At 24.9% G+C, this 21774-nt stretch overlaps 2 protein-coding genes across 7 annotated transcripts in view; both read left to right on the forward strand.

The window, feature by feature from the left end:
- Positions 1 to 21774, forward strand: part of LOC132923007 (CXXC motif containing zinc binding protein) — a 433444-nt gene that overhangs the window by 98100 nt on the left and 313570 nt on the right. The gene's annotated exons all lie outside the window — the stretch shown is intronic.
- LOC132920120 (octopamine receptor beta-2R-like) overlaps positions 1 to 21774 on the forward strand; it is a 174897-nt gene that overhangs the window by 75108 nt on the left and 78015 nt on the right. For all 6 annotated transcript variants that reach the window (XM_060982213.1, XM_060982210.1, XM_060982215.1 and 3 more), the window contains one exon: positions 1311 to 1378. The gene's annotated coding sequence lies outside the window, so the exon portion shown is untranslated. The remainder of the gene's footprint in view (positions 1 to 1310; positions 1379 to 21774) is intronic.

Below are 21774 nucleotides of genomic sequence, written 5' to 3' on the forward strand. Positions count from 1 at the left end.
GTATCAAACAGCATTCGTCAGGTTAAGTTAGATTTACATACAACATAATAGTTTTTTATTATATTCTAACTATTTATTATTCAAATATTTTGTTTTTATTTTTCATAGAAAATATTGAATAACAAAAATATTATGGTAACAGCCATTGTTATATAATTTTAATTTTAGCTAATTTCTATAAATATGTAACCAGATCTAAGAAAACCTATTTAATGTATACCTATATTTATGTATTTTCTGTATTTTTCATAGTACTTAGGTAATTCAGCTTGTTAAAATAACTATAACAATAAATAATCATAAGTCAAGTGCATACTTATTTTTTCACTATAATATATTAACTATCTAATTCAGTGTAAATATATATTTTTCAATATTCTATTGGATAATTAAGTCAAATAGTGTAAATTGCGTTTTAAGTAGCTATCAAATACTACTTTCATACAACTTAGGTGTATTAAAATCATCATAAGTATTTATTTGAAATATATAACTATCTTTAACTGTCGAATATACTGGAATTTATTTGTAACACAAAAGTAAATAGAAAGAACAATTATCTTAATACGTAATTTTATTTATCAAATATTAATGTATGATGATTATTTTTCCATTTTCCTTTAATATATTTAAATAAATAAATCTTGGTAATGATAAACGTTACTTTTAACAGTTAATTTATTTGAATATATCATATTTTCATTTGATTTTCCAAAGGTCTTCGTTCAATATGTAAGCCTTTCTTTACTTTGAAAAAAAATATTTACGAAGACAAAAATCACTATATTTGCTTTTTTTCCTGTGTTCAATATACTAAATACTTTTATTTTTATTATATAAAATACATATTTTGATAAACATTCTTTTTAAATATTTGTATCCTATACCATATAATATGTATAAATTATATATACCATAAATATAATTATACGTATAAGTTAACATTGATATAAAAATAGTAAAAGAAAACCAATAGGTTTATAGTAAAAAATATTTTTTATTTCATTATTATAATGCTAAGCTGTCATTTAAATCAAAATAGAGGAATCATAATTAAATATTAATTTACTCAATATCGATACGTTTAAAGAATGTTTTTTATTGCTATTTTTTTAAAAATATAATTTAATTTAATTATATTAATAGTTTACAAATCGATTGAATATAATATTAGGGGTAATTTCAATACCAATAAATAATTTATCTATGAAAATGTTGTAGTGTCGTATGATAGCACGATTTGTGTTATATTATGTCCTATGCATTACGCTGATAATTATACTCGACATATTTTGTTTTGATTTTTTCAGATTAATAGTACGAGTTGCATACAATTCAGAAAGCAATACGTTATTGATACACTTAAAATGCACATCAGGTAATTAAAATAGTTGCATATATATATAGAATAATTTAATATCATATTTATATTTGTAATATTGAAAAACAAAAACTGAGGATTTAACCTGACTAAAAAATTCGAATAGATGGCACAGAGCCATCGGTCATATGTCGAAAACAATGTTTAAATCTAAGTTAGACATTTAATTTAATTTGTGGAAAGTAGATGAGTTGATAATAAAACGTTATGTAGACGAACACATCTGAGGTTAAGTTACTAATGAAAAAAAACTTTGTTACTTTTTCAAAGCAAAAATAATTCTTTGGATTTATAAATTCCCTAACTTAATCATTGCTCACATGTGTAAATCATTTATTTTATTTTTTTAGCAAAAGTTTTATTTATATCACTTCCAGCTTAATCATTATTTTAGCTATTTGGTTCATTATATTATTATATCATTAACTAGTTGAATCGAAAATGTATTATACGGTTCTATAATTTACACAACTCTAGTTACAAACAGTTAATTTTTTAGCAGAGCCCGAATAATTAGTATCCAAATGATTGTAAATTGTTGTTAAGTAGTTGTACTTTAAATTATTTTAAAATCAATTAATTAGGTGCATATACAAAGGAAACTCTTTATAATTTATCATGTAAGAGAAAAACATTCTTTCATTAAAAGGTTTTGTTAGGTAAAAAAAAATTTGGTTTTTATTATTTTGAAATAATTATTATAAATAACGGTTTCAATATTTTAAAAATATTTTTATAAAATATAATAACTTATTGTAGCAGGCTATGTAATTCCGTCACTAAATGAAAATATCTTAGAAATATGTATTTAAATCAAAAACACATAGCAGTTTTTATTGAGACTTGTAATAAATAAATAAAAATATAAAATAAAATAAAAATTTAAAACTAATAATATGCTGTAATAATGTAATTTATGTGGATAAATTTATTTTATTTTATCATCTAAAAATATAATTTATTGAAAATGCGTGAAAATAGTATTATTTAGTATTATTAGTTATTACTTATTACTATAGAAGATATACATATTTACTTATTTTGTTCATTATATTCAATAATTCATGTATTAATGATTTATTTATAAAGGCCATAATATTATTAATAAAAATATTGATTAATATTAAATAAATTCTTATGCACAATTTAGAGTGGAATTAAAATGTAATACATATGTACAATGTACATGTAATAAGATTCATCAAAATTCAAATCACATTATAAGTACACTAAATAGTGTTTTATTTTACTAAAAGTCATGTTATTACTTAATCATAAACTTTGTTTACAATGGTATTTCACTGCGATGTGTACGTTTTCAATAGAAATATGACAACAAGAAATATTTAATGAATTGTTTGGTTGGTTGTTGGTTTATTAAATTGTACGCGATCAATGAATGCTTTTTAATATATAAATGTAAGCCTACTCACTGTTAATATTCGTCTTGCATTATTCAGGAAGTTATGATTATATAATATTTATGCATGCTGCATAGTTACAAGTATTTATATATTTCATCATGTATACTTTTATTTGTGTGTTAGACGTTAGTTCTCGAATAAAGTGTGAGGCGCTGATAATTAAAAATAAATCTTTTGTTTTTTTTCTCTTGTGTTGATTAACTTGATAAGGAAATGCAAAGTAATAAAAATTCAGCAATTAAAATAATTCAAGGCTTGATTTTAATTTGTATATGTACAAAAGAGCTTCAAAAGCAGTATCGTAAAAAAATACTTTTAAAAAAGTATTTAAATACTCACACTTGCATTTGCACAAAAAAGTTTTATAAATACATTTATAATATGTAGGTACTTTTATAAAAATGAATTTTAAGAATAAATTAAAGACATATGAAAGCAACTGTAAGTTTATTTTTTTTTAAACAACTTACACCTGGTTTTAGAATATATTTCATACAGCTATAAATTTAAACATTTAACAATTATAATTGTAGATAATAATCAATACAAGACAAAGTTGTGTTTTATTAGTACAATTTGGTTGATATTTTTAGATATTGAATTATATTTTACCCTTATTTGGGATTGTATACATGCAATAACAAAATATATCTAATACGAATGCTGCAACTGTACTAGATTATAGGTACCTGTGTTAAAAAAAAATCTGTTTTAATAATTCATTAAAATTTATTACGGCTTCCAGTATTGCCAATAAATAAACAATTTCACTTTTATTCATGAATAGCAGATGTTTATACAAGTACTACCTACCTACATTTATAAATTATTTTTTATCAAATTCTTGTGTATAGTATAATGATTGGGAGTATAATATTGTTATTTAATTAAAAAAGGTTTTTAATTAAATTAAGTGCAGAAACATTTTATATGATTTTATTAAAATATTTATGACGTTCAGTTTTTGATCAAAATAATTGCATGTTCCCTTTATTTAAGAATTTCATAAACAATACATTATATTATTGTATTTATTTGTTTATTTTATATTTGTTTGATTAAAGTTTTGTATTTGAATTTTGTTACTATTGTTCCATAGTATCCATCTTTACTTAATATGGAATATATAGGGGATTTTGTTAACATAACATAATCCAACATTTGAATACTGACTATTAAAATATTAAAATATTTAGGCACTTATACATCTTTTTGTTTTGCAATTAAGACACATATTATATTTTACGCGATATTATAACGATTTTTAATATTTACGTCATATCTGCCATAAATACTATTTTAATATTAATAATTAGATTCTAAAATAAAATTTAGTTTACCATTTTGTTTTTTATTTTAAAATAAAATTAAAGTATTGTGATTTATGAGTTATTTATTTGCAATAATTTCTTTCAAAACAGACTTTATACATTAAAAAATAATCTTAAATTAGATTTAAATTTAATAGGCTTATTACTCCACATGTAGTGCTTAGAGTAGATTTCCTTAAAATATCGTTGTACTGTGAACATAATAATATACGATAGTTAAATTGTTTCTATTTTATAATTTGATTATAACAATATGAAAGTTACTATTTAAAGTGTTTATTATTAGTACCTTATAATGATTTTGACATTTTTTAAATTGTTTGTAATGATGGGTCTTTAAATTTTAATAATGTTCCTAAATACCTACATGAAATGAAAATTGTATGTTAAAAATCAAATAGAAATTTTATTTTATGTTTAATAAAGATAAATTTTGTATTCTGATTCTATTAACTATAAAATACAAAATATTATGTAAATAATTAAAATAGGTATTAATTATAGTAATTAAGAAATTCTATCTAGAAACGATTGAAATAAATTGAAATTAATGACATGTCATTAAGTACTTATAATTTAAATAAAATTGCATATTATTATGAATATAGTTGATTCCTGCTTACGTTGTAAAATATGTTTTCAAAAGCTGTAAATCGGATCAGAATTGAGTTTAATAAAATGGAAATACTCGTACCAATACAAGAATGAGTGAAGTGATTTAAAGTATCTTAACGATTACTCTGTCTGTTATCAATCACATTATAGTAAGTCTAACGAGTACACTTACGTATACCATTTTATATCAATAAATGTAACGCTGAAAATAATAATATGGAAAAGAATATAAAATATTACTTTCAGTTTGATGTAGTTAATGTATCAAATCGTTTTCGAGTTCAATAGCTTATAATATTTTAATTCGATGCCTTTGTTTCAAGTTTGCTGTCATTTTGGTATTTCTTATATTGTACAGTGACATAGTTAATTAATACTCAGAGCTGTAATCTCGAAAAAAACTTTTGAAATGTTCCACCAGCAAAATTATATTAGGTTATCTGAAATTTAGTGCCACATTTTTGTTTTTGTTTTGTTTCTTTCGTTTTCTTTCTTCACAACTCATGCCACATTTTTTCCACAGTCTGCGTGAGTACCTACTACACTTTTCTACCCGTCGCTTTTCACGATTTTTTCCCTACATGTATTTATCCTTGGATCCTTTTACCCAACAATCTATCTATGTTTATCGATTTACCTATGTCTCTCTCTTCTTTCTCTCTGCCTTGCGATGCATCTCTCACTTCGAACAGAATTCCACATTTTGTTCCTGTCGTAATACTATACAGCCGTTACATTGCAGGTACTCGTACTCAGCTGCAGTCAACAATCGTTTACACGTTTTGTTTCTTATGTGAGGCTATTTTTTCTTCAGTAAAACTACTTTACTACGTGTACGTTTTCGGCAACTACTTGACGCGGCCACACCGATAAAACGTGTACCTACTTTCCCTCCAAGCCACTCGCTCGTTATCAGTGAGAAACGTTCTTATTTAACAGTGGGGCTGGATAAATTCGAGTACAGTTGAGAAGGGAAACGTGGAAAAAATGTGTAATTTCTTACACAGGTGCCCTAAAGAGGAATCTGCCGCTGTTACACATACACACACACACACACATATCCCTCAGGCTGTAATATACACTTGTCACATGCTTGCATGTGTGTGTGTGTATTATATACATCGTCTTCTTCGTATTACCTCCACCGTTATACTTAAATACACCTCGGATGTAGTTCACCTACATGCCGTTAAAATGCTTTTATTGTTCAGTACTATTTCCCTCGTGCCACACCACCATCTGATTCGAAACCTTTGTAAACCACTGGTTTTACCTCGTATATCATTTACACATAAACACACACACACACACCTAATTTGTTCTGTAATACAATTTTGTAACCTTACCTTCGTCGAATCACGTACTTTGTGGTAGTAACGATGACGGTGGCAGTGATGACGGTTGAATGGTCGGTGAATAGGCAAGCGCACTGAGCTACTATTGTAGAGCTTAAAATATGCAGTTTACCAAACCCTAGTCTAACCTACCGTCCAAGCCACTCGACGTCAAACCTGTCTCCATCCGTCTACAAAATTGGTTCTAAATAAACTTTCACACACATCCATTCATCGTATCTTGTACATACGTAGGTATATTATTTTATTATTTTATGCGATATGTTACGATATAAATGTTAACAACGTATGCAGTAGCAATGCTGCCAGTAGTACGTTTCACCCTTGTCGGAACTCTGTCATCGGTATCGTTATTACCATACAACTACCTATATTTTATTATTGCATCCTTTTTTTTCATAACATACAAATAAAACAATATTTTATCGACTTCGTGAATACGTCAAATATGTATACGTCGTCGAACGCAATTGTATATAATATTCGATGCGCGTGTACAAAATTATGGTTTTTCACACATTAATGTAGGGCATATTATTTTCCATTCTTTAATATTCGTTTCATAATTAATGTGAAAATTACGCTCTCAAGCTCGTTAACGCATGAGTTATATACCAACTGCAGAGGCATATATAATATGCATGATATGCATATTAATTTTGTTTACAATATTAGACTATTGGCCAACCTATTCTTAAATCAAAATATGTAAATTTGATAAATTACTACTGTATTATGTTTAATTGTTTGAAAACCATTTATCATTGAGCATTCTTTGTAACTTTAGGAACATATTTTTAAACTCTCATTATTTGTATATAATAAATACGAAAATGCACGTAATACTTTATTGTACTTTTTTAATGGATTTTGTATTATCTACGCCATAAAGCCTTATATAAGTTAAACGGATCATTAGGTACTATAATTGAGTAGTATTGATTATTGACTGATTTATCGTATATTATGTGTAAATCTGGCGATACTAAGGTGCATTCGTAAAACAATTTTGGATAATATTTCTTACGGATGATTTTTAAAATCGATTTTCTATTATATTGTATCATGCATTTTTGGAAATTATATTAAATTATTATTTAGATTATATCTGATTTCAATATAAATTCGAACTTCTAAGTAAAATGGAATTTCTGTATCATATTCTAATATTTACATGGAAAAATTTCTTTTTAAATAAGCATAATTTGTATATCTAAAAGCATTCTCGCTCCATTAAATTATTATATTTTAGTAGTGAAGTATAATATATTTTTATTTTTATGACAACTCGTGTTTTATTAATACACTTAGACATAGAGGATACATTTTTATTTCTTCATATTGAATAAATAATATTTTTTTATAATACAATTGAATTCAATATATAGCTCTTTGAAAAGTAAATAAACAAAATAATGATGAAGTATTAAAAAACGGTATTTCTATAAATAATATGTGATAAATATGAAATATAGATGGAAAATATCAAGGGTGGAGGAGTTACCATCGTATTATTGCACTATATTTCAAATGAGAAATATTCAGGAAAAAATATCGACAGTGAAAATGATACAATGCGGAATAGTAATACTATTTACAGTGAAATGCATTAAACTCTATATAATGTATTATAATGAAACTTAGTCTTCGCCATGATTTATTTTTTATTTTTAATATTTGATGTTTTATATACGTAAATTATGATATAATATCATTATTCAATATAAAATGGTAAATTAAGTAAATATTTTTAATAAAAAAAAAAATTATTCTTGAAGATAGACATTTCAATGATAAATCAGCTTTTATGATTATTTACGTATTACTTGCAATTACAGATATTATTTAGAGTAATTAAAATTTGGAAGTATATAATTTTTACATAGATGTATTTTTTATATATATATACGAAACAATATAGCTGTATCATTTTATATGGTATGCTTATGCTACATGATCAATAAATATTGATTTCTAAACATTTTAACAATATTAATAATTGTCTAACAAACTAATAATCATTGTATTTTATATTAACAGCATTGCAAAATAGGAAAATTACAAACTTAATTTATCGAGTTCATACTTACAATACATTAATAATAAAACTCAAAAAAATTAACATAAACTTCAAATTAGAAAGTTTCAAAGTGAAAAAAAAAAAAAAATTAATGTAAAGAAATACTAAAAATATATTCGCATCAATTTGGTGCTAATTTGGTTTTAGTTATCAAAAATATTTTGTTAACCAAAAAATTTAGTTGAATGGAAATTTTTTTTATGTATATTTTACTGTAAAAACAATAATATTTAACGCAAGTCCAAATGGGTACTTCATAGTGAAGATACCCTATATCTGCCTTCCCGTTTACCTATTCTTATTACCCACCTACACTTAGACTGTTTATTTTAATTTATGTAACACGATATGTGATAATTGCATTGGAACAAACCGCATTTTATGCTTAAACACCTCGATGCGCATATTACGGCGTGTAACTATGGAACCGTATAATATCAAAACACACAATTTGACCTTGTTTTTTCTTGATATCATACAATCTATAAACTTGCCAACATCATGTAGGTATATATATATAGTGTAATTCTGTAACATACACGTAGACGAAAATAGTAGAATATGCTCTAGGTCTAGAAGAAAATGGAAAAGTTAGAATCATAATAATAATATAATCTATTGTATAGTAATAATAGTGTGGGGGTAGATACCTAACATAATATTATTGTCTCGTTAACGTCATTATATGGAAATCCATTATTCGCGACCGATTTCTAAAAAAGAACACCTCGAATAATATCTTCCCGTGGTGATGTCGTACCCGAAGGCCAGACTAAATACCACATTTTCGGACACTGAGGGCGATTCGCGAATTGTTGTTATAATTATTATTATTACTATTTATATTATTATTATTATTACCACCATACGCATGGACGTGACGTTCTTCCCCTTTCTGATGGCGGAGACTGCGGTAGCTTCGGCTATTATTATCGGGGGCGATGTCTGATCCCTGATAACGTATCGAGTTAATGAACTACCAGCGTTCGATATATTGTACAGTTTAATAATAATATGTATATTCTACGATAAATAATGTCTTCGACCGATTACCCTTATAATAGATAGGTGCACATTTTATTATACAATCGATATGGAGATTCGTAGTAATATTATTATTGTATTATTAATACGTTCACACTAACGTAGTCATATAACAATAATTCTCACGCGTTATTTTGAAGGAGTCTCAATTATTGATTTTTTCAACATGCGTCGCCGTTTTGACCTTTAAATCTGGGCGAGCAAAGCTCTTATTTATTGCGCACAATGAATGCCATCGGCTGACTATGTAACATTGACACTACACACGGATAAATACGCATGTAATAATTATTATGGACAGGTATTCTAGTGGGATTGACCGTGAGATTTTATCGCACATGAAAAAGATTAATGTTGATATGTTTCACTAAAATATTACCTAGTCTAACTTAACACTCTCGCGGTATCAACATTTGATTGTAAATAAAAACTTTATCAAGTAATAATTAAACAAAAAAAAACAGCCTCACAAAGTACTGTGAAGATTAAATTCATTCGTCGTAATATCCACATCTCGTTAAGGGATAATGATAAAGTTGTTATATTAGTATTCTTATTATAATTATTAAACATTTAAACACAATAATATTTAACTTTTGTATAAATGGTTATGCGCTGGAAATTTAGTTTAGTTATGATTTGCTTTAAAAAACTAAAGAGAATATAAAATTATACATTTATCTTTATAAAAAATACCACCTAAATTAGATACTAGATGATTGTTATTTGTATTTGAGAATAATATGTCAACGAAACATATTTTATACCAAACTATAATAGCATAAAACAAATTACCATATATTACTGATCAATAAATAAATAAATTGGATATTGTTTAATTATAATAAAAATATACAGAATCTAGCTTCCAAACACAGTTTCCTCAGCCACAAATAATAATCAAGTTGGATATCCACATTAAAATATAGTAAAGTTTATATAGTATTTATTATTGTATAATAAACGAGTATTATGCGATTTTCTTGCTTATCACGTATTGTGAATCTAAGTAAAACAACCTGGTATATTAGACAATATTGTCATAAAACCGTGGTTATTTTTCTCTAAATATATTTTGATAAACAACTCTATTAATTGTATGAATGGCAACAATTTATCATTTATTAAAATATAAAAAAAATAATACTTAAACTTTGTGTTTATAATTTATACTCCAGACAGTAGATATTATAATATATTAAGTCCATTAAATTATAACTGTAGACTATGAATTAAATATTCCATGGGCACATACGCGATATTAATAATTTCAATGTTATTATTAAAACTAGTCATCTCTACAAATAACCATCAACCTAACCATTTGGGTTACCAATGAAGAGGTATGCTTGATGGTTATATCGATTCCGTTCGAATTGTAAAATACTTAATGAAAACGTATTGTTTATGGAAATTCGTATAAATCCAGTAAACATTAATTTTTTTAATTGTCATATTATTGTTGCAGAATAACTAAAAGGTCAACAATATTTAAAATGTTATTAGTAGTAACAATGAACAATTTAAAAGATTTAGACCCTAGAAATCAAGAGCTGTTTACGTATACGCCATAGAGGTATACATGTGGATAAAATATCATAACGTTTTTTTTTCGAGGGGACTTAATTTTCAAAATACTCGAAAAACAGCTGACAAAAAATACAATAAAATAAAAATCTATCTATGCGAATAACGTTATTCATGTAACTGCCATGCATTAATACGCAATATGAATCCAAACTTATTTTTTTTTCAATATTTTACCCTTTTTGCCGTGGATGTTTATAATAATTTATTGGTTCTATTGAGTAGGTTTGTATTTTAGTGTCTATTTACTATACATGTATAGGTACGCCAGTCCTATTTCATTTTATATCAATAAATTATGTAACCGAATAAATTGCAGAGACAACAACGAAACTCCAATTCGAATAGCTGCTCTCGTCCCCCGGCGAATAGTGGTAATTTGTTTTAAATGGTAAATATTGATTCAAAACTGTAGCGGTAGCGCATTATAAAGATATAATATATTTTATTATATTTCGTCCAAAATACCAATATTACGATCCGATGTTATAAAATATCAGCAATATTCTGCATAAACGAATCGTATATGCGTTGATGACGTTTTTAAATCCAATTAAATGTATTAATATACACACGATTGAACTAGCCTAATCAATGAGACGTAATAATTTATATAGTTTTATTTTTATTTATTCAAAATAACATGTTTAACATACTCTACAAGTATGTACTCGGAATTCATGTTTAGTAAAGTTAAAATATTTAAAATACAATTTCATAAAAAATTATTTTGTAACACATACTAAGATTTACCGCTGAGTTAATTAATAAACTTGACAGAGACCAGACAAAGTCTGCAGCAAGACTATTGCGTGGTACATGGAATTAATTAAAATTCAGCTTGCAAAAGATTTTTATGTCAATGCGGTCTGAAATATTTAATATAGAGCTTTAATTACTTGAACATACTTTTTATTGATAAGTTACTTAGGGAAAAATTTAACTTACTTGACTTTCTAATCCTAATAAAATTAAATACACTAACGTTTCACTTTAGAAACAAATCTATTTTTGATAATATTAAATTAAATAGATCTCACTAAGTCCAAAATAGTAGTGGATACTCAGTGGAAGCAATGTTTATAACTATTTCGATTTTCACGTTGATCATTTATTTAAACTTATTTTACATTATATTATGTTATGTCAACTATGATATATATTATATTATATTGAAAGTATTAATTTTAAGTCATTCGTGTATAAAATAAGTAATAATAATATGTTAATTTAAAATTATTTATTCTGTCCAAGTAGTATTGTAATATTTTTTCACAACATCTTTTAAGAAGTAATGGGTGGTTTTTAGTTTATATAAATCGTTATTATTTGTTCATATAATAATTATTAGGTAATATATGTGTGTCAACTATATAAATAACGATATATTTTTAATATTACTCAAAATTATCTTTATTTTTGTTTAAAATCAAATAATTTAAAGTACACAGCCTTTTAAGCCTTTAAACCATATAAGTAAACAAAAAATAGTGACCCGACGGGTTATCGATTATTATGAAAGTAAATGTGGATAAATCATAAGATTTTTATATAACTGTTCTTGCTAGACAAGTCTTAACCATAATATTTTTAAATGGATAAACTATAAAAAAATAACATTTAAGTCATGTAAAAATCTACTAATCTACCCTGAAAATAAGAATGGTACCTTAAGTTGTTATTGAAATTTAACTTATATGTTTGGTAAATGGTCAGTAAATTCCAATGGATATAATATAGTACCTATTATGTGTATACTTTGGGAACATTAAACTAACCATAACATTTTGTTTTCACTTTCAAATGTTTAGTACTCTTAGTATAATTTATAATGTATATCATAATATAAGTAAACTATAACTGTTCAAAATAATTTGTAAATCAAAAATGTGGAACTTTCTTTGCTGCTTATTATGTATCAATTAAATCTTACATTAAATGTGTTAGTTAAAATTAACAATGTAGCAACATAATCAGTAGGAACCGATTTGAATACAATTTGTATTTTTTTTTTTAATATTCAAAAACATTGCTTTCTAAGCACAAAATGCATTTTATAAATCAAAGAATTAATAAACGTAATTTTTATTTTACATTTTTTTTGTATTTTAAAGACTATTACTTTTTTAGAGCATTTTTTTGACATGTTTAGTGAATTTTTATGTTCTTAAGTTATTTTTATAAAATAATGGATAACATTTTATAAACATTTAGTTAAAATTAATTTAAAAAAAATGAAATGAAATATTATTTATTTTTCCTTGCCATACTTTTATTTTTATTATTTGTTTTATGTTTTTACCGATCAGATTAATATGACGCCGTCGCCACCTATAATATGGTTTGTCATACGGAACTATTTTTGACACGTGTAGACATTTAGATAATATATTCGTACACGCAATTAGACAAATAGTTAATAAAAATAAGAATTTTTGAATAAATTTAAGAACATTTAAAAAAAATTATTATGAGGCATTTTTCTTGTTTTTTAGAGCATTTAAATCTGTTCTATAATAATCAATATATTTGTATTTACCTAAATATATAACCATATTTTATTCTCGAATCGTTTAATTAAGACACTTACTTCATCTCCAGTACCATCAAATTAGTTACAATACCAATTTACACAACAAACTTTTGTATATCTGATCATTAAATAAATATAATGCCGTATTGTGTTTATTTGTTGACGATGTGTCATCTAATCCATGCTATGTAAATAAATTAATATTATATCTGTAATTCACTACCAATGGTTATTGTTGCTAAAGCTTATATTAAATTAAAAAAAAAAATGTAATACACTTCATTGATTTATAATTTTGAACTACTCCTTATTTCACACAAACTAGGCAATTTAAATGTTCAATAGTTTAATTTATACAGTAATAATAATTATCATTTTAATAATTGTTATATTTTAATTATTTTTATTATTATTTTTTTTTTTAATATTTCACTCTTTGGCCAATCATTATAATATCTGAGCAACTGCATTTTGAAAATCCAGGGCTACAAAAACCACTTTGTCTTGCAATATATCGATCCAGAATACGTTGAAGAGCTTAGACACACTCGAAAATGGTGGTGAGAGAAAGGTAGGTGGAGAGAGATGTAAAAAAAAATTATACATAGCACAACCCTTTTAACCACAGTCGAGGTCTCGTAGTAACTGTTTCATCGCCATGGCCCCAGCTTTTGTTCTAAAGAATTTTTTCACTCTGTTTTTACCCCTTAACCCCTTTTTCTTGACATGTTTTTTTTGCTCGTCAATATGTATAGGGATATGTATGAAAAAAAAAATAATAAAATAAAATTCGCTAAGTTTTCATTTTTCTGGCTTCTGTCCTAAACTTGTTAATCGGGTATATTTATCAAGAGTCAGTAATTCTCAAACAACTTACATATTAAACTTACAAACAACATGACATTTTATGAAAATTATTGACAGCTATTTTACGAGTGTATAAAAAGTTGATTCATTTAGGAAGTAATAATTGTTGTTGAATCTCTGTTAAAAGTGTGTATAAAAATTGACAACATAAAAACAATAAAAGTGTGTATAAAATAACAATGAACATTTTTTTATTGTCAGTGGAATCGTAAAATATATAATAAACACAAAATATCTTAGTTTCCGTGTACCAACGATATAAATCAATTGGTTTTCAATACTTCACGTTTATATGTTTCGGAAAATACTTTTCGGGATAGTAAAATGTGCCAAAACATTTATAAATAATAAATCGAATTACTGTAAAAAAAATAAAATTTAGCACCTTAATACATATTTTCTGAGTTCTTCAACTACTTTTGGACCTTTTTGAAAAATAATAAACAGTCAATATTTATTTGTTTCATTACAATAAGAACAAGTATTGAACAATTCAATTTTATAATAATAATTATTGTTATACTTAATTCAATGGAACATAACTGTAAATAATGCTATTAAATTCAACAGCAGTGGTCTTTGCGATTAAAAACTTGTCAGATATAGTCACTATTTGTTTATTTATCGATCGATTAGACAATATAATATATGTGTGTGTGTGTGTGTGTGTGTGTGATGGGAAGATTTATTGCGTGTCATATCTGTGCGGCCGTGCGGGTCATACCTAACTTATCACCATTACCTAAACGAATGCGTGATTAAAACTGAAATAATACTCAATTAAATGCATGATTTTTACTTATCAATAAGTTCGAGCTTAATTTGTTCATCGATAAATATCTGGCACCATTATATCTGACTTATATTCATACATTCATGATCCATCATATTTTTTAAAATCATTGGCATTTGTTTAACTATTTGTTAAACATTTGTTTATACTTTCACCAATTTTCAGTACGAATTTGTTTTGACAATTTGAATATGTTTTGGTTAGTTCTTAAAAATTAAATTAATAAAACAATTTAATTGCACATATTTTTTTTTATGATAAGTGCAATTAAAAAAATATAAAATTATTTTTGTCAACAAATATTTTGGACTAAAATGCCAAATAATATACATGTAATATTTATCTTTGACATAAATTTTGAACATCTGCTAAACTTTCTCATTCCATTCCCACCTAAATGAGAATATGAATGATCTCCAGTCTATAATATACCTAATACCTAATACATATACTATATAATATATTTATCGGTTGATGAGTTACTATTTTACTGTATAGAATATTATGCATTATGTATATAATATAATTTAGAAGGCATAATATATTTTTTATTGGCTTATTTAAGTAAAAATACCAATCACTTGCTAGAATAAAGATTATTGAAATTCAAGCCAATATATTATATTTAGTACATAAACAAATGTAATAAAAGATTGTTACTATAATATTAAAGCATTCTATAACAATTTATAATATATATTATATAGCATTATTGTGTTTGGCGAAATTAAAATATATATATTATATAAAGGTTGGTGGGACAAATTATTTGATATTTAATTTACATATTCTTTTAACTGGAAACTTTTAATATTTATAAAATAAAAAGTTAAAGTATTGTGTTCTTTGTGAATATATTACATTATTATTGAAGATTATTGTATTTATTTTTTTCGGAAACGTATAATTTTACATCAGTTGAACGTAAAACTAATCAATAAGGACATCAATAATTTATTTACGTTACATTTTCTTAAAAATTGATATTCTAGAGTCTTATAAGTTGGTTGAATTATTTATGTTAAATGAAGCGACCCGTTTAAGTGGAGATTTTTCTCTCACTAGCTCGTGATATATAAGTCTTCGAAAAAATGTGATTTATTTCATAATATGTACACAATGCATTATGTAACCTTTTTTTAACATATATTTTATAGATAATTATTTATAAATATTCAAGTTTTTAGAATTCAAGATAAATATAATTCGAGTAATAAATAGCATAATTATACGGGATGACTTAGCACCCCTAGCTGGATATACTAACTCCAACTAGGTGACAATAATTGTATCAAATGAGTAAAACGATGAGGTGAATAGATTTCAATTTAAATGATCACGGAGATATAACATTTCATAGGTAGTATTCAAGGTAGTATATATTAATTAAACCATTTTAACCATTTAAGGTTGTGAATGAAAAACATGTTCATTTCAATTTTAAAATGTAATTTATATTATATACATTTGTAAATTTGAAGCCTATGTATCCCACTTTATTATGTCAATAAAAACAATAATTAGACCATATGTTTGTTTTCCCTTGTATTGAAATTTGTAGAACATTTGCTGTAGTATTAGAAAGTTGTCAATATATATGTTTCTCCGTTTCTAAATTACTAAAAATGTTAATTATTTTTCCAATTTGTCAGTGATTATAAAAAATACTATACTACAAAAGTAGTAAATAGAAATGAATGAACGAGTCTACAATTAATGAAATTTTATGATCTCTTACGATATTAAAATTATAATATTTTAATATTATAATAATATGTATATTATATGTGTAAATTGTATTTATATCTTGAAAATATTTCCAATATTTTAATTATTCACCGATAAAAATATACGTTAAAAAATAAATATAAAAATACAAGCACTGACATTCATGAAAATTAATAGTATTATTCCTAATTTGTTTATTGAACTGACACTATAGAACATTTGAGATGACTTTAGGTACTTATTGATGCATCAAATAGATACTGTATGAGTACCGGTAAAATAACGATGTATTCAGAAATGGTGAATGGTGATTCATTGGTAACTTTAAGTCTTGAGAATGTAACAGCGTCTTAATCAGTTACATGATCTATGAGCTAAAATTTCGCGTGAAATAGAGTAATGTTTTAGGGTGTAAATGAATACGGAAAAAGTGAATGATAAAGTACGAGTAATCATATACGTTAGAATTTTAGAAAGTATATACCTACGTACATGACATATAATACATAGTGTAAACATATTTTTATGACAAAGAATATTTGAAGTAATAGTTAGATATTTTGGTTATGTTGAAGTTGAAATGCTACTGGGACTTCAGTTGTGTATATAACTAATAGGCAATTACATACATTTAAGAACGCAATTGGTTAGAAAACAAATTTTTGAAGTTATTCGAAAAAGTCTGTCAAAAACAGAATATCAGAGAACAAAAATGAATCCGATGTATATTCTGATTTCCGCATTTTTCTTATAATCAAAAAAAATTGTATTTTTATTCATACAAGACTATAAAATATTTCCGTAAAGATAGGTTTCCGTTTTTGTTCAGTGTCCAAATTTTGGTTTTTATATTGTACTGCAAATATAATTGGATATGCCATAGTATATTTTTTCAAAGCAATCATGTCTAATGTAATGTCTACTTCTGAATAAATAATAATAAAAATCCTAAATCAGAAATTTTTAAAATTTATCTCAAAGAAAAAAAACAATGTATAATTTTTTAAATTTTAAAATCAACAGGTTTTTAAGTATTTCGAAATTTTTTTATAACTCCTAAGTTTCCTATCTGTGTCTGAGTATTTTTATTTTGTCAAATGCGATAAGTTTATATAATAATCTAGCAACCAGTAGACGAAAGATTAATTTATCGCCAATCAACAACTGAAGTAATATGAACTCAACTTGACAACTAAATAAATCGTTCAATATACGAACTTAAAATATTTTTTTCCGGGATAAGCCATCAGCAAGTTTTGACTTGTTTAAGTAGATAAATGCCAACAAAGAAACGAAATTTGACTTAACCAAATTCAAGTCGATTATAGTGCCCTAAAGTTTGAAGGTAACAAATCTTCGAATTACATAAAGTACATAAAGTATGAAACTGTTGCCATTTGAATTTGAAAATAACCGTCATAAGCTATTCGAATCGAATTTTTAACGTATTGGATAAACCCGGGAGACAACCATATTCTAGTAGGATGTATTGATAAATTGTATGTGCAGTTGACGTAGATAGTGGAATCGTGGCAGTGACAAAATACATTAACAAGCGTTCCCCGTTAGGACGTGTCAAATGCTTTATTCTGAAATAAAATACTTTATTAGTGTCAGATACCGAAATGGTAGAATAAATAATTAGTACAAGCACTTCACCGACACATTATTTTAAAAGAACCAACTGCAAAATACAACTTAGTTTATGTACCTATTTATTTCTGAACAAGTGTTATGGTATCGTATATTATTATATAAAGATAATATGTAGCTGTTATTAATACTGAATAATGCTAATTAGTAAACACAAATCAAAATTAATCTGTAAAAATACTATATACAAAAACAACGGAAAACATATTTTTAACAAAATTAAACAAATTAACATTTAAACAAAATGCTATTTTTAATTGAAATTAAAAAAATAAAATACTCAATGCTAAATAACCATAATTTATATAAGGAAATAGTACATAAAAATGCCATTAGATTTGACGAGAGTCGCAAATTAGCCACCCTTAGTATAATACATTGATATTAATTACAAACACGTTATGATTTGTATTTTTACGAGTTTTTGTCGTATTATTATATTATTTAAATTTTATAATGTGCAGCTTAGTTTGGTCTCTCATAATAAAAAAAAATAGATGTATTGGTTAGACACCAGAGAGACAAACTTACGTCATATTCAATAATGATATATTTGATAGGTGAAGCATACATTTTGAAAATGATTTTCACAGAATGCTTTCTGGTCACCGATTCGATAACAAAAGTTTACATTCAAAATGAATAAGTACTGCTTGAAATATTGAAACCGATATTTGCAGAGTATTTAGCAATGCCGTATTTTAAGTTATAAGTACAACTCTTTAAAATTTAAAAATAGTTTTTAAATATTTTTTTTTTACTTCATGCATAATATGCAACTCTTAAATATTTTCATGAAAAATGTCAAATTTGTAGTATTTCCATATTTTGCGAGGACGTAGGTAGAATCGTTGAATGGCAGGGTTATTTTTTTACGCTCAAAAATATAATAATATTTTTATAACATAATATAAAATTGATAGAATTGTAATATTGTATATGAACGCATGTTGAATATAATATTTTTTTAACAATACTATATACATTGCATATTTTGTAATGTAATAAACTGAGGAGTATGCAAACTTATTATGGTTTGATTTCTTTGTGAAATTATTATTTATCATAATTATTTTAACGCTTATAAACTTAAAATGATTTTATCCTTTTAAAATAATGTTTTATTGCAAAAAATGCCTGAACAACCGGTGTTTATAATAATATACAATTAAATCATTGAACTTAAAGATCATTTAACATTTTAAAGTGCTCAGCTTATCACCATCTAATTCAGGTTCAGACTTTATATATTGTTTTTTTTTTTTATTATTATTATTTTGTTAAAAAATAGTACCACTTATTTAATATTATTATTGTAGTTATAACGATCATTGAATCAATAATATTATAACGTTTAAAAAACGATACGAATCATATTATTATGCTTATCGAAAACGAACAGGTGTTTGTTGTGTAGTACACATAAATATTCATTAAAAACAACTACTCCCGGTTCTAAAAAAAACGTATTTATTACAATAATAAATTATCCAAACAATATAACAAAATATTTCGATCACACTCGTTTATGATCGGAAGTAACTTCACGTATAACAATCAAGGCTGCCGACAGCACAACGAATTCATTCATGAATTTGTGAACAAGATGTACGTCAGAGAGTACACTATGAGAATAATATAATAAGTTAATAATAATACATTACTAATATATCTATATTTACGGTGTTTAATATTCGTTGTATTGAAATAGCTTATAGACGTTTTTATAAATTATTAATAATATTTATACTATTGGTTAATTATATTGTTATATATAATATTATTGTGCACGCTTTTGACTTTTTTCATTGTGAAATATATTTTTTTTAACTTAATATTATTTAAATATAAATTAAATTGCGTCGACTAAACTCACTCATTTCATATTAATTCATGAGATAAAATTAATTAAGATTGAAATTCTAATATTTAAAAAATATAATTAAAATAAGGAATATGGAAATTCATTTATTGAAAATGTATATCTTATTACTTACATTAAATCCACACTATTTTATGTTTTGAAAAGTCTAAATATTTTTATGTTCCATGAATACATTTTTTTATGTACCTTCTAATATTTTATTGTTTTGCATTTTGACTATTTCTGTCATAATATTAATAAGTATGTTTTGTAATTCACTATAAAATTATTTTCATAATATCATACTGAATTAATCTGAATTTGTTTTTATTTTACGTAACGATACTGATGTTCTTGAGTTATTTTTAACTTTTTCTTCACATATTTTTCCCTTAACTATCCCTTAATTATACTCAGTCGTTCGTGGTTTTATTATATTTTAGAAACCTAATGAATTTCGTGGTTTGAACAAAAATAAGTGTTAATAGTGAATACTATCATATTTGTATGCTTTCAACTCTTTAACAATTAAAAAAAAATATATTCTTCTATAATTGTAGTAATACTTATGCTATTAATGACTCTATCTGCCATAAATAATTTTTAAAATTGTATTATTTCATATTTGTAACATAATATTATGTTATATTTATACCTTTGTTGAAAACCAGTTATCGTAATGTAACTAGAAAATAATTTTCTCTGAAAATGCATAAGTTTTAATATATTATTATAATATTAAAGTATAATTATATTCAAATTTGTAGATTCAGCTAATGAAACTGTACTAATTGCTTACATGTTACTTTTTTCAGTAAATTATAAACACTTGGTGTAAAGAGGTTTTTGGATATATATGGAAAAAGAATAATCTATCTATATTTTTATAATTCTTTAGAATTTAAATTTGATCAAAATATTTATCAATTGAATAAACTTTTCTGGAAAATTTATTGTTTTAGCCAATATTCGTTTCATATGTTTCATTGTATAGGTAATAATCTTTTGGTTTTGAAATGAAACTGTTTTTATCAATAAACGAATGTTCACTGAATTAATACATATTAATTTTAATTGAACACTTCTATTTAAATTTTATTTTTTAATTAAACCCATTTAGTATATATGTTTAATTATTTAAAAATACAAAGTATTGTATTCATAAAATCAATTTCTAACGTAGTCATATTTCTAAGTATTGCGATATTGAACAAAAAATTCATATTCTTGCAATATCACTAATATAACAGAATTTCAAGAGCGGAAAAAGAGGTACTAAATAGAAGGGAAAATAAATAAACTAATAAAAATTATAGTATTGTAGTAAATAGTAATACATATTAAAACAAAATTATTTTGTTATGAAGGTTACGACGATGCACTAACGGCAAGTAGCAAGGAGCTGTAAAACCATTGTAGTATATGACATATTAATTTAAAATAGATGACTTGGTGACTGGTGTAATCGTAATAACTGCAGTACTTAATAATCAGCTTTGACTTTAGAATATTATAGCAT

This window comes from Rhopalosiphum padi, chromosome 2, assembly GCF_020882245.1.
Source record: "Rhopalosiphum padi isolate XX-2018 chromosome 2, ASM2088224v1, whole genome shotgun sequence".
NCBI lineage: Eukaryota > Metazoa > Arthropoda > Insecta > Hemiptera > Aphididae > Rhopalosiphum > Rhopalosiphum padi.